The sequence below is a fragment of the Zeugodacus cucurbitae genome, chromosome X (genome assembly GCF_028554725.1).
Source record: "Zeugodacus cucurbitae isolate PBARC_wt_2022May chromosome X, idZeuCucr1.2, whole genome shotgun sequence".
NCBI lineage: Eukaryota > Metazoa > Arthropoda > Insecta > Diptera > Tephritidae > Zeugodacus > Zeugodacus cucurbitae.
In genome coordinates this window covers 23291139-23310826 of record NC_071672.1, presented here as the reverse complement: position 1 = coordinate 23310826, position 19688 = coordinate 23291139, and positions in this window count along the sequence as shown.

Sequence of the window (19688 nt, the reverse complement as noted above, 5' to 3'; positions counted from 1 at the left end):
TCATGTCTTGTCTTGTCATGTCCTATCTTGTCTTGTCTGGTCTTGTGTTGCCTCGTCTTGTCTTGTCTTGTCTTGTCTTGTCTTGTCTTGTCTTGTCTTGTCTTGTCTTGTCTTGTCTTGTGATGTCATGTCGTGTGTTGTGTTGTTTTGTCTTGTCATGTCATGTCATGTGTTGTCTTGTCTTGTCTTGTCTTGTCTTGTCTTGTCTTGTCTTGTCTTGTCTTGTCTTGTATTGTCTTGTCTTGTTTTATGTTGTCTTGTCTTGTCTTGTTTTGTCATGTAATGCCATGTCGTGTGTTGTGTTGTTTTGTCTTGTCATGTCTTATATTGTCTTGTCTTGTCTTGTGATGTCATGTCATGTCGTGTGTTGTGTTGTTTTGTCTTGCCTTGTCTTGTCTTGTCTGGTCTTGTCTTGTCTTGTCTTGTCTTGTCTTGTCTTGTCTTGTCTTGTCTTGTCTTGTCTTGTCTTGTCTTGTCTTGTCTTGTCTTGTCTTGTCTTGTCTTGTCTTGTCTTGTCTTGTCTTGTCTTGTCTTGTCTTGTCTTGTCTTGTCTTGTCTTGTCTTGTCTTGTCTTGTCTTGTCTTGTCTTGTCTTGTCTTGTCTTGTCTTGTCTTGTCTTGTCTTGTCTTGTCTTGTCTTGTCTTGTCTTGTCTTGTCTTGTCTTGTCTTGTCTTGTCTTGTCTTGTCTTGTCTTGTCATGTCTTGTCTTGTCATGTCCTATCTTGTCTTGTCTGGTCTTGTGTTGCCTCGTCTTGTCTTGTCTTGTCTTGTCTTGTCTTGTCTTGTCTTGTCTTGTCTTGTCTTGTCTTGTCTTGTCTTGTCTTGTCTTGTCTTGTATTGTCTTGTCTTGTTTTATGTTGTCTTGTCTTGTCTTGCTTTGTCATGTAATGCCATGTCGTGTGTTGTGTTGTTTTGTCTTGTCATGTCTTATATTGTCTTGTCTTGTCTTGTGATGTCATGTCGTGTGTTGTGTTGTTTTGTCTTGCCTTGTCTTGTCTTGTCTGGTCTTGTCTTGTCTTGTCTTGTCTTGTCTTGTCTTGTCTTGTCTTGTCTTGTCTTGTCTTGTCTTGTCTTGTCTTGTCTTGTCTTGTCTTGTCTTGTGATGTCTTGTCTTGTCTTGTCTTGTCTTGTCTTGTCTTGTCTTGTCTTGTCTTGTCTTGTCTTGTCTTGTCTTGTCTTGTCTTGTCTTGTCTTGTCATGTCTTGTCTTGTCATGTCCTATCTTGTCTTGTCTGGTCTTGTGTTGCCTCGTCTTGTCTTGTCTTGTCTTGTCTTGTCTTGTCTTGTCTTGTCTTGTCTTGTCTTGTCTTGTCTTGTCTTGTATTGTCTTGTCTTGTTTTATGTTGTCTTGTCTTGTCTTGTTTTGTCATGTAATGCCATGTCGTGTGTTGTGTTGTTTTGTCTTGTCATGTCTTATATTGTCTTGTCTTGTCTTGTGATGTCATGTCGTGTGTTGTGTTGTTTTGTCTTGCCTTGTCTTGTCTTGTCTGGTCTTGTCTTGTCTTGTCTTGTCTTGTCTTGTCTTGTCTTGTCTTGTCTTGTCTTGTCTTGTCTTGTCTTGTCTTGTCTTGTCTTGTCTTGTCTTGTCTTGTCTTGTCTTGTCTTGTCTTGTGATGTCTTGTCTTGTCTTGTCTTGTCTTGTCTTGTCTTGTCTTGTCTTGTCTTGTCATGTCTTGTCTTGTCATGTCCTTTCTTGTCTTGTCTGGTCTTGTGTTGCCTCGTCTTGTCTTGTCTTGTCTTGTCTTGTCTTGTCTTGTCTTGTCTTGTCTTGTGATGTCATGTCGTGTGTTGTGTTGTTTTGTCTTGTCATGTCATGTCATGTGTTGTGTTGTGTTGTTTTGTCTTGTCTTGTCTTGTCTTGTCTTGTCTTGTCTTGTCTTGTCTTGTCTTGTCTTGTCTTGTCTTGTCTTGTCTTGTCTTGTCTTGTCTTGTCTTGTCTTGTCTTGTCTTGTCTTGTCTTGTATTGTCTTGTCTTGTTTTATGTTGTCTTGTCTTGTCTTGTTTTGTCATGTAATGCCATGTCGTGTGTTGTGTTGTTTTGTCTTGTCATGTCTTATATTGTCTTGTCTTGTCTTGTGATGTCATGTCGTGTGTTGTGTTGTTTTGTCTTGTCTTGTTTTGTCTTGTCTTGTTTTGTCTTGTCCTGTCTTGTCTTGTCTTGTCATGTCATGTCTTGTCTTGTCTTGTCTTGTCTTGTCTTGTCTTGTCTTGTCTTGTCTTGTCTTGTCTTGTCTTGTCTTGTCTTGTCTTGTCTTGTCTTGTCTTGTCTTGTCTTGTCTTGTCATGTCATGTCATGTCATATCGTGTGTTATGTTGTTTTGTCTTGTCTTGTCTTGTCTTGTCTTGTCTTGTCTTGTCTTGTCTTGTCTTGTCTTGTCTTGTCATGTCTTGTCTTGTCTTGTCTTGTCTTGTCTTGTCTTGTCTTGTCTTGTCTTGTGTTGTGTTGTTTTGTCTTGTCTTGTTGTGTATTGTCATGTCTTATATTGTCTTGTCTTGTCTTGTCTTGCCTTGTCTTGTCATGTCTTGTCTTGTCTTGTTTTGTCTTGTCTTGTATTGTCTTGTTTTCTCATGTAATGTCATGTCGTGTGTTGTGTTGTTTTGTCTTGTCTTGTTGTGTATTGTCATGTCTTATTTTGTCTTGTCTTGTTGTGTATTGTCATGTCTTATTTTGTCTTGTCTTGTCTTGTCTTGTCTTGTCTTGTCTTGTCATGTCGTGTGTTGTGTTGTTTTGTCTTGTCTTGTGTTGTTTTGTCGTGTCATGTCTTGTCTTGTCTTGTCCTGTCCTGTCGTGTGTTGTGTTGTTTTGTCTTGTCTTGTCTTGTCTAGTTTTGTCTTGTCTTGTCTTGTCTTGTTTTATGTTGTCTTGTTTTGTCATGTAATGTCATGTCGTGTGTTGTGTTGTTTTGTCTTGTCTTGTGTTGTTTTGTCGTGTCATGTCTTGTCTTGTCTTGTCTTGTCTTGTCTTGTCCTGTCCTGTCGTGTGTTGTGTTGTTTTGTCTTGTCTTGTCATGTCATGTCATGTCGTGTCTTGTGTTGCTTTGTCTTGTCTTTTCTTCTCCTTGTCTTGTGTTGTTTTGTCCTGTCCTGACGTGTGTTTTGTTGTTTTGTCTTGTCATGTCTTGTCTTGTCTTGTCTTGTGATGTCATGTCATGTCGTGTGTTGTGTTGTTTTGTCTTGTCTTGTCATGTCGTGTGTTGTGTTGCTTTGTCTTGTCTTGCTGTGTATTGTCATGTCTTATATTGTCTTGTCTTGTCATGTCATGTCATGTCATGTCGTGTGTAGTGTTGTTTTGTCTTGTCTTGTTTTGTCTTGTCTTGTCTTGTCTTGTTTTGTCTTGTCATGTCTTGTCTTGTCTTGTCTTGTCTTGTCTTGTCTTGTCTTGTCCTGTCTTGTCTTGTCTTGTCATGTTTTGTCTTGTCCTGTCCTGTCTTGTCTTGTCTTGTCTTGTCATGTCTTGTCTTGTCTTGTCCTGTCTTGTCTTGTCATGTCTTGTCTTGTCTTGTCTTGTCTTGTCTTGTCTTGTCTTGTCTTGTCTTGTCTTGTCTTGTCTTGTCCTGTCCTGTCGTGTGTTGTGTTGTTTTGTCTTGTCTTGTCTTGTCTAGTTTTGTCTTGTCTTGTCTTGTCTTGTTTTATGTTGTCTTGTTTTGTCATGTAATGTCATGTCGTGTGTTGTGTTGTCTTGTCTTGTCTTGCCTTGTCTTGTCATGTCTTGTCTTGTCTTGTTTTGTCTTGTCTTGTATTGTCTTGTTTTCTCATGTAATGTCATGTCGTGTGTTGTGTTGTTTTGTCTTGTCTTGTTGTGTATTGTCATGTCTTATTTTGTCTTGTCTTGTTTTGTCTTGTCATGTCTTGTCTTGTCTTGTCTTGTCTTGTCTTGTCTTGTCTTGTCCTGTCTTGTCTTGTCTTGTCATGTTTTGTCTTGTCGTGTCATGTCTTGTCTTGTCTTGTCCTGTCCTGTCGTGTGTTGTGTTGTTTTGTCTTGTCTTGTCTTGTCTAGTTTTGTCTTGTCTTGTCTTGTCTTGTTTTATGTTGTCTTGTTTTGTCATGTAATGTCATGTCGTGTGTTGTGTTGTTTTGTCTTGTCTTGTGTTGTTTTGTCGTGTCATGTCTTGTCTTGTCTTGTCTTGTCTTGTCTTGTCCTGTCCTGTCGTGTGTTGTGTTGTTTTGTCTTGTCTTGTCATGTCATGTCATGTCGTGTCTTGTGTTGCTTTGTCTTGTCTTTTCTTCTCCTTGTCTTGTGTTGTTTTGTCCTGTCCTGACGTGTGTTTTGTTGTTTTGTCTTGTCATGTCTTGTCTTGTGATGTCATGTCATGTCGTGTGTTGTGTTGTTTTGTCTTGTCTTGTCATGTCGTGTGTTGTGTTGCTTTGTCTTGTCTTGCTGTGTATTGTCATGTCTTATATTGTCTTGTCTTGTCATGTCATGTCATGTCATGTCGTGTGTAGTGTTGTTTTGTCTTGTCTTGTTTTGTCTTGTCTTGTCTTGTCTTGTTTTGTCTTGTCATGTCTTGTCTTGTCTTGTCTTGTCTTGTCTTGTCTTGTCTTGTCCTGTCTTGTCTTGTCTTGTCATGTTTTGTCTTGTCCTGTCCTGTCTTGTCTTGTCTTGTCTTGTCATGTCTTGTCTTGTCTTGTCCTGTCTTGTCTTGTCATGTCTTGTCTTGTCTTGTCTTGTCTTGTCTTGTCTTGTCTTGTCTTGTCTTGTCATGTCTTGTCTTGTCTTGTCTTGTCTTGTCTTGTCTTGTCTTGTCTTGTCTTGTCTTGTCTTGTCTTGTCTTGTCTTGTCTTGTCTTGTCATGTCTTGTCTTGTCTTGTCTTGTCATGTCTTGTCTTGTCTTGTCTTGTCTTGTCTTGTCTTGTCTTGTCTTGTCTTGTCTTGTCTTGTCATGTCTTGTCTTGTCTTGTCTTGTCTTGTCTTGTCCTGTCTTGTCTTGTCTTGTCTTGTCATGTTTTGTCTTGTCCTGTCCTGTCTTGTCTTGTCTTGTCATGTCTTGTCTTGTCTTGTCCTGTCCTGTCTTGTCTTGTCATGTCTTGTCTTGTCTTGTCTTGTCTTGTCTTGTCTTGTCTTGTCTTGTCTTGTCTTGTCTTGTTTTGTCTTCTCATGTCATGTCTTGTCTTGTCTTGTCCTGTCTTGTCTTGTCTTGTCTTGTCTTGTCTTGTCTTGTCTTGTCTTGTCTTGTCTTGTCTTGTCTTGTCTTGTCTTGTCTTGTCTTGTCTTGTCTTGTCTTGTCTTGTCTTGTCTTGTCTTGTCTTGTCTTGTCTTGTCTTGTCTTGTCTTGTCTTGTCTTGTCTTGTCTTGTCTTGTCTTGTCTTGTCTTGTCTTGTCTTGTCTTGTCGTGTCATGTCTTGTCTTGTCATGTCCTATCTTGTCTTGTCTTGTCTTGTGTTGCCTCGCCTTGTGTTGTCTTGTCTTGTCCTGTCCTGACGTGTGTTGTGTTGTTTTGTCTTGTCATGTCTTATATTGTCTTGTCTTGTCTTGTGATGTCATGTCGTGTGTTGTGTTGTTTTGTCTTGTCTTGTTTTGTCTTGTCTTGTTTTGTCTTGTCCTGTCTTGTCTTGTCTTGTCATGTCATGTCTTGTCTTGTCTTGTCTTGTCTTGTCTTGTCTTGTCTTGTCTTGTCTTGTCTTGTCTTGTCTTGTCTTGTCTTGTCTTGTCTTGTCTTGTCTTGTCATGTCATGTCATGTCATATCGTGTGTTGTGTTGTTTTGTCTTGTCTTGTCTTGTCTTGTCTTGTCTTGTCTTGTCTTGTCTTGTCTTGTCTTGTCTTGTCTTGTCTTGTCTTGTCTTGTCATGTCTTGTCTTGTCTTGTCTTGTCTTGTCTTGTCTTGTCTTGTCTTGTCTTGTCTTGTGTTGTGTTGTTTTGTCTTGTCTTGTTGTGTATTGTCATGTCTTATATTGTCTTGTCTTGTCTTGTCTTGCCTTGTCTTGTCATGTCTTGTCTTGTCTTGTTTTGTCTTGTCTTGTATTGTCTTGTTTTCTCATGTAATGTCATGTCGTGTGTTGTGTTGTTTTGTCTTGTCTTGTTGTGTATTGTCATGTCTTATTTTGTCTTGTCTTGTCTTGTCTTGTCTTGTGTTGTGTTGTTTTGTCTTGTCTTGTTGTGTATTGTCATGTCTTATTTTGTCTTGTCTTGTCTTGTCATGTCGTGTGTTGTGTTGTTTTGTCTTGTCTTGTGTTGTTTTGTCGTGTCATGTCTTGTCTTGTCTTGTCCTGTCCTGACGTGTGTTGTGTTGTTTTGTCTTGTCTTGCTTTGTCTTGTCATGTCCTATCTTGTCTTGTCATGTCTTGTCTTGTCTTGTCTTGTCTTGTCTTGTCTTGTCTTGTCTTGTCTTGTCTTGTCTTGTCTTGTCTTGTCTTGTCTTGTGATGTCATGTCGTGTGTTGTGTTGTTTTGTCTTGTCATGTCTTGTCCTGTCCTGTCTTGTGTTGTCTTGTCATGTCTTGTCTTGTCTTGTCTTGTCTTGTGTTGCCTCGTCTTGTCTTGTCTTGTCTTGTGCTGTCCTGACGTGTGTTGTGTTGTTTTGTCTTGTCTTGCTTTGTCTTGTCATGTCCTATCTTGTCTTGTCATGTCTTGTCTTGTCTTGTCTTGTCTTGTCTTGTCTTGTCTTGTCTTGTCTTGTCTTGCCTTGTCTTGTCTTGTCTTGTCTTGTCTTCTCCTGTCCTGTCGTGTGTTGTGTTGTTTTGTCTCGTCTTGTCATGTCATGTCATGTCGTGTGTTGTGTTGTTTTGTCTTGTCTTGTTGTGTATTGTCATGTCTTATATTGTCTTGTCTTGCCTTGTGTTGCCTCGTCTTGTCATGTCATGTCGTGTGTTGTGTTGTTTTGTGTTGTTTTGTCTTGTCATGTCTTGTCATGTCTTGTCTTGTCTTGTTTTGTCTTGTGATGTCTTGTCTTGTCTTGTCTTGTCTTGTCTTGTCCTTTCTTGTCTTGTCTTGTCTTGTCTTGTCTTGTCTTGTCTTGTGCTGTCCTGACGTGTGTTGTGTTGTTTTGTCTTGTCTTGCTTTGTCTTGTCATGTCCTATCTTGTCTTGTCATGTCTTGTCTTGTCTTGTCATGTCCTGACGTGTGTTGTGTTGATTTGTCTTGTCTTGCTTTGTCTTGTCATGTCCTATCTTGTCTTGTCATGTCTTGTCTTGTCTTGTCTTGTCTTGTCTTGTCTTGTCTTGCCTTGTCTTGCCTTGTCTTGTCTTGTCTTGTGATGTCATGTCGTGTGTTGTGTTGTTTTGTCTTGTCATGTCTTGTCCTGTCCTGTCTTGTGTTGTCTTGTCATGTCTTGTCTTGTCTTGTCTTGTCTTGTCTTGTGTTGCCTCGTCTTGTCTTGTCTTGTCTTGTGCTGTCCTGACGTGTGTTGTGTTGTTTTGTCTTGTCTTGCTTTGTCTTGTCATGTCCTATCTTGTCTTGTCATGTCTTGTCTTGTCTTGTCATGTCCTATCTTGTCTTGTCATGTCTTGTCTTGTCTTGTCTTGTCTTGTCTTGTCTTGTCTTGTCTTGTCTTGTCTTGTGTTGCCTCGTCTTGTCTTGTCTTGTCTTGTCATGTCGTGTGTTGTGTTGTTTTGTCTTGTCTTGTTGTGTATTGTCATGTCTTATATTGTCTTGTCTTGTGTTGTCTTGTGTTGTCTTGTCATGTCTTGTCTTGTTTTATGTTGTGTTGTCTTGTCTTGTTTTATCATGTAATGTCATGTCGTGTGTTGTGTTGTTTTGTCTTGTCTTGTCTTCTCCTTGTCTTGTCTTGTCATGTCGTGTGTTGTGTTGTTTTGTCTTGTCATGTCTTATATTGTCTTGTGTTGTCTTGTGATGTCATGTCGTGTGTTGTGTTGTTTTGTCTTGTCTTGTTTTGTCTTGTCCTGTCTTGTCTTGTCTTGTCATGTCATGTCATGTCATGTGTTGTGTTGTTTTGTCTTGTCTTGTCTTGTCTTGTCTTGTCTTGTCTTGTCTTGTCTTGTCTTGTCTTGTCTTGTCTTGTCTTGTCTTGTCTTGTCTTGTCTTGTCTTGTCTTGTCTTGTCTGGTCTTGTCTTGTCTTGTCTTGTCTTGTCTTGTCTTGTCTTGTCTTGTCTTGTCTTGTCTTGTCTTGTCTTGTCTTGTCTTGTCTTGTCTTGTCTTGTCTTGTCTTGTCTTGTCTTGTCTTGTCTTGTCTTGTCTTGTCTTGTCTTGTCTTGTCTTGTCTTGTCTTGTCTTGTCTTGTCTTGTCTTGTCTTGTCTTGTCTTGTCTTGTCTTGTCTTGTCTTGTCTTGTCTTGTCTTGTCTTGTCTTGTCTTGTCTTGTCTTGTCTTGTCTTGTCTTGTCTTGTCTTGTCTTGTCTTGTCTTGTCTTGTCTTGTCATGTCTTGTCTTGTCATGTCCTATCTTGTCTTGTCTGGTCTTGTGTTGCCTCGTCTTGTCTTGTCTTGTCTTGTCTTGTCTTGTCTTGTCTTGTCTTGTCTTGTCTTGTCTTGTCTTGTCTTGTCTTGTCTTGTCTTGTATTGTCTTGTCTTGTTTTATGTTGTCTTGTCTTGTCTTGCTTTGTCATGTAATGCCATGTCGTGTGTTGTGTTGTTTTGTCTTGTCATGTCTTATATTGTCTTGTCTTGTCTTGTGATGTCATGTCGTGTGTTGTGTTGTTTTGTCTTGCCTTGTCTTGTCTTGTCTGGTCTTGTCTTGTCTTGTCTTGTCTTGTCTTGTCTTGTCTTGTCTTGTCTTGTCTTGTCTTGTCTTGTCTTGTCTTGTCTTGTCTTGTCTTGTCTTGTGATGTCTTGTCTTGTCTTGTCTTGTCTTGTCTTGTCTTGCCTTGTCTTGTCTTGTCTTGTCTTGTCTTGTCTTGTCTTGTCTTGTCTTGTCTTGTCATGTCTTGTCTTGTCATGTCCTATCTTGTCTTGTCTGGTCTTGTGTTGCCTCGTCTTGTCTTGTCTTGTCTTGTCTTGTCTTGTCTTGTCTTGTCTTGTCTTGTCTTGTCTTGTCTTGTCTTGTCTTGTCTTGTCTTGTCTTGTCTTGTCTTGTCTTGTCTTGTATTGTCTTGTCTTGTTTTATGTTGTCTTGTCTTGTCTTGTTTTGTCATGTAATGCCATGTCGTGTGTTGTGTCGTTTTGTCTTGTCATGTCTTATATTGTCTTGTCTTGTCTTGTGATGTCTTGTCTTGTCTTGTCTTGTCTTGTCTTGTCTTGTCTTGTCTTGTCTTGTCTTGTCTTGTCATGTCTTGTCTTGTCATGTCCTATCTTGTCTTGTCTGGTCTTGTGTTGCCTCGTCTTGTCTTGTCTTGTCTTGTCTTGTCTTGTCTTGTCTTGTCTTGTCTTGTCTTGTCTTGTGATGTCATGTCGTGTGTTGTGTTGTTTTGTCTTGTCATGTCATGTCATGTGTTGTCTTGTCTTGTCTTGTCTTGTCTTGTCTTGTCTTGTCTTGTCTTGTCTTGTATTGTCTTGTCTTGTTTTATGTTGTCTTGTCTTGTCTTGTTTTGTCATGTAATGCCATGTCGTGTGTTGTGTTGTTTTGTCTTGTCATGTCTTATATTGTCTTGTCTTGTCTTGTGATGTCATGTCATGTCGTGTGTTGTGTTGTTTTGTCTTGCCTTGTCTTGTCTTGTCTGGTCTTGTCTTGTCTTGTCTTGTCTTGTCTTGTCTTGTCTTGTCTTGTCTTGTCTTGTCTTGTCTTGTCTTGTCTTGTCTTGTCTTGTCTTGTCTTGTCTTGTCTTGTCTTGTCTTGTCTTGTCTTGTCTTGTCTTGTCTTGTCTTGTCTTGTCTTGTCTTGTCTTGTCTTGTCTTGTCTTGTCTTGTCTTGTCTTGTCTTGTCTTGTCTTGTCTTGTCTTGTCTTGTCTTGTCTTGTCTTGTCTTGTCTTGTCTTGTCTTGTCTTGTCTTGTCTTGTCTTGTCTTGTCTTGTCTTGTCATGTCTTGTCTTGTCATGTCCTATCTTGTCTTGTCTGGTCTTGTGTTGCCTCGTCTTGTCTTGTCTTGTCTTGTCTTGTCTTGTCTTGTCTTGTCTTGTCTTGTCTTGTCTTGTCTTGTCTTGTCTTGTCTTGTCTTGTATTGTCTTGTCTTGTTTTATGTTGTCTTGTCTTGTCTTGCTTTGTCATGTAATGCCATGTCGTGTGTTGTGTTGTTTTGTCTTGTCATGTCTTATATTGTCTTGTCTTGTCTTGTGATGTCATGTCGTGTGTTGTGTTGTTTTGTCTTGCCTTGTCTTGTCTTGTCTGGTCTTGTCTTGTCTTGTCTTGTCTTGTCTTGTCTTGTCTTGTCTTGTCTTGTCTTGTCTTGTCTTGTCTTGTCTTGTCTTGTCTTGTCTTGTCTTGTCTTGTGATGTCTTGTCTTGTCTTGTCTTGTCTTGTCTTGTCTTGTCTTGTCTTGTCTTGTCTTGTCTTGTCTTGTCTTGTCTTGTCTTGTCTTGTCTTGTCATGTCTTGTCTTGTCATGTCCTATCTTGTCTTGTCTGGTCTTGTGTTGCCTCGTCTTGTCTTGTCTTGTCTTGTCTTGTCTTGTCTTGTCTTGTCTTGTCTTGTCTTGTCTTGTCTTGTCTTGTCTTGTCTTGTATTGTCTTGTCTTGTTTTATGTTGTCTTGTCTTGTCTTGTTTTGTCATGTAATGCCATGTCGTGTGTTGTGTTGTTTTGTCTTGTCATGTCTTATATTGTCTTGTCTTGTCTTGTGATGTCATGTCGTGTGTTGTGTTGTTTTGTCTTGCCTTGTCTTGTCTTGTCTGGTCTTGTCTTGTCTTGTCTTGTCTTGTCTTGTCTTGTCTTGTCTTGTCTTGTCTTGTCTTGTCTTGTCTTGTCTTGTCTTGTCTTGTCTTGTCTTGTCTTGTCTTGTCTTGTCTTGTCTTGTGATGTCTTGTCTTGTCTTGTCTTGTCTTGTCTTGTCTTGTCTTGTCTTGTCTTGTCTTGTCATGTCTTGTCTTGTCATGTCCTATCTTGTCTTGTCTGGTCTTGTGTTGCCTCGTCTTGTCTTGTCTTGTCTTGTCTTGTCTTGTCTTGTCTTGTCTTGTCTTGTGATGTCATGTCGTGTGTTGTGTTGTTTTGTCTTGTCATGTCATGTCATGTGTTGTGTTGTGTTGTTTTGTCTTGTCTTGTCTTGTCTTGTCTTGTCTTGTCTTGTCTTGTCTTGTCTTGTCTTGTCTTGTCTTGTCTTGTCTTGTCTTGTCTTGTCTTGTCTTGTCTTGTCTTGTCTTGTCTTGTATTGTCTTGTCTTGTTTTATGTTGTCTTGTCTTGTCTTGTTTTGTCATGTAATGCCATGTCGTGTGTTGTGTTGTTTTGTCTTGTCATGTCTTATATTGTCTTGTCTTGTCTTGTGATGTCATGTCGTGTGTTGTGTTGTTTTGTCTTGTCTTGTTTTGTCTTGTCTTGTTTTGTCTTGTCCTGTCTTGTCTTGTCTTGTCATGTCATGTCTTGTCTTGTCTTGTCTTGTCTTGTCTTGTCTTGTCTTGTCTTGTCTTGTCTTGTCTTGTCTTGTCTTGTCTTGTCTTGTCTTGTCTTGTCTTGTCTTGTCTTGTCTTGTCATGTCATGTCATGTCATATCGTGTGTTATGTTGTTTTGTCTTGTCTTGTCTTGTCTTGTCTTGTCTTGTCTTGTCTTGTCTTGTCTTGTCATGTCTTGTCTTGTCTTGTCTTGTCTTGTCTTGTCTTGTCTTGTCTTGTCTTGTGTTGTGTTGTTTTGTCTTGTCTTGTTGTGTATTGTCATGTCTTATATTGTCTTGTCTTGTCTTGTCTTGCCTTGTCTTGTCATGTCTTGTCTTGTCTTGTTTTGTCTTGTCTTGTATTGTCTTGTTTTCTCATGTAATGTCATGTCGTGTGTTGTGTTGTTTTGTCTTGTCTTGTTGTGTATTGTCATGTCTTATTTTGTCTTGTCTTGTTGTGTATTGTCATGTCTTATTTTGTCTTGTCTTGTCTTGTCTTGTCTTGTCTTGTCTTGTCATGTCGTGTGTTGTGTTGTTTTGTCTTGTCTTGTGTTGTTTTGTCGTGTCATGTCTTGTCTTGTCTTGTCCTGTCCTGTCGTGTGTTGTGTTGTTTTGTCTTGTCTTGTCTTGTCTAGTTTTGTCTTGTCTTGTCTTGTCTTGTTTTATGTTGTCTTGTTTTGTCATGTAATGTCATGTCGTGTGTTGTGTTGTTTTGTCTTGTCTTGTGTTGTTTTGTCGTGTCATGTCTTGTCTTGTCTTGTCTTGTCTTGTCTTGTCCTGTCCTGTCGTGTGTTGTGTTGTTTTGTCTTGTCTTGTCATGTCATGTCATGTCGTGTCTTGTGTTGCTTTGTCTTGTCTTTTCTTCTCCTTGTCTTGTGTTGTTTTGTCCTGTCCTGACGTGTGTTTTGTTGTTTTGTCTTGTCATGTCTTGTCTTGTCTTGTCTTGTGATGTCATGTCATGTCGTGTGTTGTGTTGTTTTGTCTTGTCTTGTCATGTCGTGTGTTGTGTTGCTTTGTCTTGTCTTGCTGTGTATTGTCATGTCTTATATTGTCTTGTCTTGTCATGTCATGTCATGTCATGTCGTGTGTAGTGTTGTTTTGTCTTGTCTTGTTTTGTCTTGTCTTGTCTTGTCTTGTTTTGTCTTGTCATGTCTTGTCTTGTCTTGTCTTGTCTTGTCTTGTCTTGTCTTGTCCTGTCTTGTCTTGTCTTGTCATGTTTTGTCTTGTCCTGTCCTGTCTTGTCTTGTCTTGTCTTGTCATGTCTTGTCTTGTCTTGTCCTGTCTTGTCTTGTCATGTCTTGTCTTGTCTTGTCTTGTCTTGTCTTGTCTTGTCTTGTCTTGTCTTGTCTTGTCTTGTCTTGTCCTGTCCTGTCGTGTGTTGTGTTGTTTTGTCTTGTCTTGTCTTGTCTAGTTTTGTCTTGTCTTGTCTTGTCTTGTTTTATGTTGTCTTGTTTTGTCATGTAATGTCATGTCGTGTGTTGTGTTGTCTTGTCTTGTCTTGCCTTGTCTTGTCATGTCTTGTCTTGTCTTGTTTTGTCTTGTCTTGTATTGTCTTGTTTTCTCATGTAATGTCATGTCGTGTGTTGTGTTGTTTTGTCTTGTCTTGTTGTGTATTGTCATGTCTTATTTTGTCTTGTCTTGTTTTGTCTTGTCATGTCTTGTCTTGTCTTGTCTTGTCTTGTCTTGTCTTGTCTTGTCCTGTCTTGTCTTGTCTTGTCATGTTTTGTCTTGTCGTGTCATGTCTTGTCTTGTCTTGTCCTGTCCTGTCGTGTGTTGTGTTGTTTTGTCTTGTCTTGTCTTGTCTAGTTTTGTCTTGTCTTGTCTTGTCTTGTTTTATGTTGTCTTGTTTTGTCATGTAATGTCATGTCGTGTGTTGTGTTGTTTTGTCTTGTCTTGTGTTGTTTTGTCGTGTCATGTCTTGTCTTGTCTTGTCTTGTCTTGTCTTGTCCTGTCCTGTCGTGTGTTGTGTTGTTTTGTCTTGTCTTGTCATGTCATGTCATGTCGTGTCTTGTGTTGCTTTGTCTTGTCTTTTCTTCTCCTTGTCTTGTGTTGTTTTGTCCTGTCCTGACGTGTGTTTTGTTGTTTTGTCTTGTCATGTCTTGTCTTGTGATGTCATGTCATGTCGTGTGTTGTGTTGTTTTGTCTTGTCTTGTCATGTCGTGTGTTGTGTTGCTTTGTCTTGTCTTGCTGTGTATTGTCATGTCTTATATTGTCTTGTCTTGTCATGTCATGTCATGTCATGTCGTGTGTAGTGTTGTTTTGTCTTGTCTTGTTTTGTCTTGTCTTGTCTTGTCTTGTTTTGTCTTGTCATGTCTTGTCTTGTCTTGTCTTGTCTTGTCTTGTCTTGTCTTGTCCTGTCTTGTCTTGTCTTGTCATGTTTTGTCTTGTCCTGTCCTGTCTTGTCTTGTCTTGTCTTGTCATGTCTTGTCTTGTCTTGTCCTGTCTTGTCTTGTCATGTCTTGTCTTGTCTTGTCTTGTCTTGTCTTGTCTTGTCTTGTCTTGTCTTGTCATGTCTTGTCTTGTCTTGTCTTGTCTTGTCTTGTCTTGTCTTGTCTTGTCTTGTCTTGTCTTGTCTTGTCTTGTCTTGTCTTGTCTTGTCATGTCTTGTCTTGTCTTGTCTTGTCATGTCTTGTCTTGTCTTGTCTTGTCTTGTCTTGTCTTGTCTTGTCTTGTCTTGTCTTGTCTTGTCATGTCTTGTCTTGTCTTGTCTTGTCTTGTCTTGTCCTGTCTTGTCTTGTCTTGTCTTGTCATGTTTTGTCTTGTCCTGTCCTGTCTTGTCTTGTCTTGTCATGTCTTGTCTTGTCTTGTCCTGTCCTGTCTTGTCTTGTCATGTCTTGTCTTGTCTTGTCTTGTCTTGTCTTGTCTTGTCTTGTCTTGTCTTGTCTTGTCTTGTCTTGTCTTGTTTTGTCTTCTCATGTCATGTCTTGTCTTGTCTTGTCCTGTCTTGTCTTGTCTTGTCTTGTCTTGTCTTGTCTTGTCTTGTCTTGTCTTGTCTTGTCTTGTCTTGTCTTGTCTTGTCTTGTCTTGTCTTGTCTTGTCTTGTCTTGTCTTGTCTTGTCTTGTCTTGTCTTGTCTTGTCTTGTCTTGTCTTGTCTTGTCTTGTCTTGTCTTGTCTTGTCTTGTCTTGTCTTGTCTTGTCTTGTCTTGTCGTGTCATGTCTTGTCTTGTCATGTCCTATCTTGTCTTGTCTTGTCTTGTGTTGCCTCGCCTTGTGTTGTCTTGTCTTGTCCTGTCCTGACGTGTGTTGTGTTGTTTTGTCTTGTCATGTCTTATATTGTCTTGTCTTGTCTTGTGATGTCATGTCGTGTGTTGTGTTGTTTTGTCTTGTCTTGTTTTGTCTTGTCTTGTTTTGTCTTGTCCTGTCTTGTCTTGTCTTGTCATGTCATGTCTTGTCTTGTCTTGTCTTGTCTTGTCTTGTCTTGTCTTGTCTTGTCTTGTCTTGTCTTGTCTTGTCTTGTCTTGTCTTGTCTTGTCTTGTCTTGTCATGTCATGTCATGTCATATCGTGTGTTGTGTTGTTTTGTCTTGTCTTGTCTTGTCTTGTCTTGTCTTGTCTTGTCTTGTCTTGTCTTGTCTTGTCTTGTCTTGTCTTGTCTTGTCTTGTCATGTCTTGTCTTGTCTTGTCTTGTCTTGTCTTGTCTTGTCTTGTCTTGTCTTGTGTTGTGTTGTTTTGTCTTGTCTTGTTGTGTATTGTCATGTCTTATATTGTCTTGTCTTGTCTTGTCTTGCCTTGTCTTGTCATGTCTTGTCTTGTCTTGTTTTGTCTTGTCTTGTATTGTCTTGTTTTCTCATGTAATGTCATGTCGTGTGTTGTGTTGTTTTGTCTTGTCTTGTTGTGTATTGTCATGTCTTATTTTGTCTTGTCTTGTCTTGTCTTGTCTTGTGTTGTGTTGTTTTGTCTTGTCTTGTTGTGTATTGTCATGTCTTATTTTGTCTTGTCTTGTCTTGTCATGTCGTGTGTTGTGTTGTTTTGTCTTGTCTTGTGTTGTTTTGTCGTGTCATGTCTTGTCTTGTCTTGTCCTGTCCTGTCGTGTGTTGTGTTGTTTTGTCTTGTCTTGTCTTGTCTAGTTTTGTCTTGTCTTGTCATGTCTTGTCTTGTCTTGTCTTGTCTTGTCTTGTCTTGTCTTGTCTTGTCTTGTCTTGTCTTGTCATGTCTTGTCTTGTCTTGTCTTGTCTTGTCTTGTCCTGTCTTGTCTTGTCTTGTCTTGTCATGTTTTGTCTTGTCCTGTCCTGTCTTGTCTTGTCTTGTCATGTCTTGTCTTGTCTTGTCCTGTCCTGTCTTGTCTTGTCCTGTCCTGTCTTGTCTTGTCTTGTCTTGTCTTGTCTTGTCTTGTCTTGTCTTGTCTTGTCTTGTCTTGTCTTGTCATGTCTTGTCTTGTCTTGTCTTGTCATGTCTTGTCTTGTCTTGTCTTGTCTTGTCTTGTCTTGTCTTGTCTTGTCTTGTCTTGTCTTGTCATGTCTTGTCTTGTCTTGTCTTGTCTTGTCTTGTCCTGTCTTGTCTTGTCTTGTCTTGTCATGTTTTGTCTTGTCCTGTCCTGTCTTGTCTTGTCTTGTCATGTCTTGTCTTGTCTTGTCCTGTCCTGTCTTGTCTTGTCATGTCTTGTCTTGTCTTGTCTTGTCTTGTCTTGTCTTGTCTTGTCTTGTCTTGTCTTGTCTTGTCTTGTCTTGTCTTGTCTTGTCTTGTCTTGTCTTGTCTTGTCTTGTCTTGTCTTGTCTTGTCTTGTCATATCCTGTCTTGTCTTGTCTTGTCATGTCTTGTCTTGTCTTGTCCTGTCCTGTCTTGTCTTGTCATGTCTTGTCTTGTCTTGTCTTGTCTTGTCTTGTCTTGTCTTGTCTTGTCTTGTCTTGTCTTGTCTTGTCTTGTCATGTCATGTCTTGTCATGTCGTGTCTTGTCTTGTCTTGTCTCATCTTGTCTTGTCCTGTCCTGTCTTGTCTTGTCATGTCATGTCTTGTCTTGTCTTGTCTTGTCTTGTCTTGTCTTGTCATGTCGTGTGTTGTGTTGTTTTGTCTTGTCTTGTTGTGTATTGTCATGTCTTATATTGTCTTGTCTTGTCTTGTGATGTCATGTCATGTCGTGTGTTGTGTTGTTTTGTCTTGCCTTGCTGTGTATTGTCATGTCTTATATTGTCTTGTCTTGTCTTGTCTTTGTCGTGTGTTGTGTTGTTTTGTCTTGTCTTGTCATGTCATGTCATGTCGTGTCTTGTGTTGCTTTGTCTTGTCTTGTCTTATCATGTCGTGTGTTGTGTTGTTTTGTCTTGTCTTGTTGTGTATTGTCATGTCTTATATTGTCTTGTCTTGTCTTGTGATGTCATGTCATGTCGTGTGTTGTGTTGTTTTGTCTTGCCTTGCTGTGTATTGTCATGTCTTATATTGTCTTGTCTTGTCTTGTCTTGTTTTGTCTTCTCATGTCATGTCTTGTCTTGTCTTGTCCTGTCTTGTCTTGTCTTGTCTTGTCTTGTCTTGTCTTGTCTTGTCTTGTCTTGTCTTGTCTTGTCTTGTCTTGTCTTGTCTTGTCTTGTCTTGTCTTGTCTTGTCTTGTCTTGTCTTGTCTTGTCTTGTCTTGTCTTGTCTTGTCTTGTCTTGTCTTGTCTTGTCTTGTCTTGTCTTGTCTTGTCTTGTCTTGTCTTGTCTTGTCGTGTCATGTCTTGTCTTGTCATGTCCTATCTTGTCTTGTCTTGTCTTGTGTTGCCTCGCCTTGTGTTGTCTTGTCTTGTCCTGTCCTGACGTGTGTTGTGTTGTTTTGTCTTGTCATGTCTTATATTGTCTTGTCTTGTCTTGTGATGTCATGTCGTGTGTTGTGTTGTTTTGTCTTGTCTTGTTTTGTCTTGTCTTGTTTTGTCTTGTCCTGTCTTGTCTTGTCTTGTCATGTCATGTCTTGTCTTGTCTTGTCTTGTCTTGTCTTGTCTTGTCTTGTCTTGTCTTGTCTTGTCTTGTCTTGTCTTGTCTTGTCTTGTCTTGTCTTGTCATGTCATGTCATGTCATATCGTGTGTTGTGTTGTTTTGTCTTGTCTTGTCTTGTCTTGTCTTGTCTTGTCTTGTCTTGTCTTGTCTTGTCTTGTCTTGTCTTGTCTTGTCTTGTCTTGTCATGTCTTGTCTTGTCTTGTCTTGTCTTGTCTTGTCTTGTCTTGTCTTGTCTTGTCTTGTCTTGTGTTGTGTTGTTTTGTCTTGTCTTGTTGTGTATTGTCATGTCTTATATTGTCTTGTCTTGTCTTGTCTTGCCTTGTCTTGTCATGTCTTGTCTTGTCTTGTTTTGTCTTGTCTTGTATTGTCTTGTTTTCTCATGTAATGTCATGTCGTGTGTTGTGTTGTTTTGTCTTGTCTTGTTGTGTATTGTCATGTCTTATTTTGTCTTGTCTTGTCTTGTCTTGTCTTGTGTTGTGTTGTTTTGTCTTGTCTTGTTGTGTATTGTCATGTCTTATTTTGTCTTGTCTTGTCTTGTCATGTCGTGTGTTGTGTTGTTTTGTCTTGTCTTGTGTTGTTTTGTCGTGTCATGTCTTGTCTTGTCTTGTCCTGTCCTGTCGTGTGTTGTGTTGTTTTGTCTTGTCTTGTCTTGTCTAGTTTTGTCTTGTCTTGTCTTGTCTTGTTTTATGTTGTCTTGTTTTGTCATGTAATGTCATGTCGTGTGTTGTGTTGTTTTGTCTTGTCTTGTGTTGTTTTGTCGTGTCATGTCTTGTCTTGTCTTGTCTTGTCTTGTCCTGTCCTGTCGTGTGTTGTGTTGTTTTGTCTTGTCTTGTCATGTCATGTCATGTCGTGTCTTGTGTTGCTTTGTCTTGTCTTTTCTTCTCCTTGTCTTGTGTTGTTTTGTCCTGTCCTGACGTGTGTTTTGTTGTTTTGTCTTGTCATGTCTTGTCTTGTCTTGTCTTGTGATGTCATGTCATGTCGTGTGTTGTGTTGTTTTGTCTTGTCTTGTGTTGTTTTGTCGTGTCATGTCTTGTCTTGTCTTGTCTTGTCTTGTCTTGTCTTGTCTTGTCTTGTCTTGTCATGTCTTGTCTTGTCATGTCTTGTCTTGTCTTGTCTTGTCTTGTCTTGTCTTGTCTTGTCTTGTCATGTCTTGTCTTGTCATGTCTTGTCTTGTCTTGTCTTGTCTTGTCTTGTCTTGTCTTGTCTTGTCTTGTCTTGTCTTGTCTTGTCTTGTCTTGTCTTGTCTTGTCATGTCTTGTCTTGTATTGTCTTGTCATGTCTTGTCTTGTCTTGTCTTGTCTTGTCTTGTCTTGTCTTGTCTTGTCTTGTCATGTCTTGTCTTGTCTTGTCTTGTCTTGTCTTGTCCTGTCTTGTCTTGTTTTGTCTTGTCCTGTCCTGTCTTGTCTTGTCTTGTCTTGTCATGTCGTGTGTTGTGTTGCTTTGTCTTGTCTTGCTGTGTATTGTCATGTCTTATATTGTCGTGTGTAGTGTTGTTTTGTCTTGTCTTGTTTTGTCTTGTCTTGTCTTGTCTTGTTTTGTCTTGTCTTGTCTTGTCTTGTCTTGTCTTGTCATGTCTTGTCTTGTCTTGTCTTGTCTTGTCTTGTCTTGTCTTGTCCTGTCTTGTCTTGTCTTGTCATGTTTTGTCTTGTCCTGTCCTGTCTTGTCTTGTCTTGTCTTGTCATGTCTTGTCTTGTCTTGTCCTGTCTTGTCTTGTCATGTCTTGTCTTGTCTTGTCTTGTCTTGTCTTGTCTTGTCTTGTCTTGTCTTGTCATGTCTTGTCTTGTCATGTCTTGTCTTGTCTTGTCTTGTCTTGTCTTGTCTTGTCTTGTCTTGTCTTGTCTTGTCTTGTCTTGTCTTGTCTTGTCTTGTCTTGTCTTGTCATGTCTTGTCTTGTATTGTCTTGTCATGTCTTGTCTTGTCTTGTCTTGTCTTGTCTTGTCTTGTCTTGTCTTGTCTTGTCTTGTCATGTCTTGTCTTGTCTTGTCTTGTCTTGTCTTGTCCTGTCTTGTCTTGTCTTGTCTTGTCATGTTTTGTCTTGTCCTGTCCTGTCTTGTCTTGTCTTGTCATGTCTTGTCTTGTCTTGTCCTGTCCTGTCTTGTCTTGTCATGTCTTGTCTTGTCTTGTCTTGTCTTGTCTTGTCTTGTCTTGTCTTGTCTTGTCTTGTCTTGTCTTGTCTTGTCTTGTCTTGTCTTGTCTTGTCTTGTCTTGTCTTGTCTTGTCTTGTCTTGTCTTGTCTTGTCTTGTCTTGTCTTGTCTTGTCTTGTCTTGTCTTGTCTTGTCTTGTCTTGTCTTGTCTTGTCATATCCTGTCTTGTCTTGTCTTGTCATGTCTTGTCTTGTCTTGTCCTGTCCTGTCTTGTCTTGTCATGTCTTGTCTTGTCTTGTCTTGTCTTGTCTTGTCTTGTCTTGTCTTGTCTTGTCTTGTCTTGTCTTGTCTTGTCTTGT